This window comes from Bidens hawaiensis, unplaced genomic scaffold, assembly GCF_021521415.1.
Source record: "Bidens hawaiensis isolate Kalapana, Puna unplaced genomic scaffold, B.hawaiensis_p1.1 tig00053972_1, whole genome shotgun sequence".
NCBI classification, from domain to species: domain Eukaryota; kingdom Viridiplantae; phylum Streptophyta; class Magnoliopsida; order Asterales; family Asteraceae; genus Bidens; species Bidens hawaiensis.
In genome coordinates, this window is record NW_027499718.1 from 26,269 (window position 1) to 27,876 (window position 1,608).

The following is a 1,608-nucleotide window of genomic DNA, read 5'->3' on the forward strand; positions in this document are numbered from 1 at the left end:
GTTCCAAGGTGTTGGAGTATTTATAGCCGAAGGTAGGTTTCCAAGCAGGTACAGCCGGCTGAATAGTATTCCTTTTCGACCAACTGTGGGCTACGCACATGCCATGCTAGTGGTTGGTGGGTAGGCAGCGGCTGATAGTGACATGGCCGGCTGTGTACTATTCCTTTTCCACCAACTGCAGGCTATGCACGTGCCACGACAGGGGTTGGTGAGTAGGCAGCGGCTGATAGTGACATTAAGTACTAGAGCGTGCTGCTCGTCGTACTGTTGTCAGTGAGCTGTCGCAGCTTTGGTCAGATCTTTTGTCCATACCTTGGCAGGTATAGTACAAAAGGTCCTCCAGTAGCGTACGGACTGGCTCATTTGGGTGGGAGAATTCCCGGCTTTGGGCGGGAGTATTCCCAGCTTGCTCATTCCCTCTTCAGGTGACATTACTGAATTATTTGAGAGTTAGTGCCTTGTGCGTGTAGCCTTGCTGTGCGGGTAGCCTTCCCTGATGGCTAGTATCCGTAGCTGCGGGAAAAGGCGGAGTACGTCACCATTGGGAGGCTTTTCCTGCGGGAACAGCTTGCGTACTGCGCGTAAGGACGTCGCGTCTCTGAGCATGGTTGGTCCTGCGGATCCAGTTGGTCTTTGCGCAGACGTCCCTCTTAAGGAGTCTTGTGAGTTCAACTGCGCAGACGTCTCTCTTCGAGGTGAGTCTTGCGGGTCCAACTGCGCAGACGTCCCTGTTTAAGGTGAGTCTTGCGGGTCCAACTGGGCTCTGCTGGGACCTACCTCTTCAGTTTGTAATTTGTGTGTTTTATGTAAAGGAATATTTACATACCTTTTGTAATATATGTAATGGGTAATTTATGAAATTTTGGTGTAGTTCGTGGTAGGGTAATTAATGTAATTTGAATAATTTGTGTAATTAATATAGATGTAATTTGTGTAATTTACATCATTTGTGTAGTAATTTGGGTAACATGTGTATTTGGGGGTAATTTTATCTGTGTATAGGAATGAGCATCTCACAGGTCGTACCCGCCAAACCCGTGTACCCGGCGACCCGGATTAAAAACCGTGTCCGTTGAAAATCATGACTAAATGGGTTACGGTCCGGGTCGGTTCCGAACCCGCCGGACATGCTAAACCCGCCAAACCCATGAAGTTTAAAAGGCAACTAGATTTCTTGGGAATTTACTTAATTATTCTTGATTCTTGGAAACATAATCTTTGGAAACACAATCTCTTGAACAACTTTCCAAAACCCTAATATTCCTAAACCTCTAAACATGTTTTTATTATATAAATTAAACCTAGGGTTGGAGCTTAACTGAACATCAAGACTTCAACCTAAATTCAAGCAATCTAAGATCCGGCTGTTTATTCTTCATCATCAATCCGCCTAATCCAATGTCTGACCCAGATTATGAGGTATGTTTAGATCGATTTTAATTGTTGTAAGTCGGTGCACATCTTATAAACATGTTTCAGTTTCATGTATTAATCGATAACAAGCATTTTTCATTGTTTTAATCTCTTTTGGTTAGTTTATATTCATTGTTTGTTTGATAATAAGATTATATATATGGTTATGGTTATGGTTATGTTTATGTTTATGTG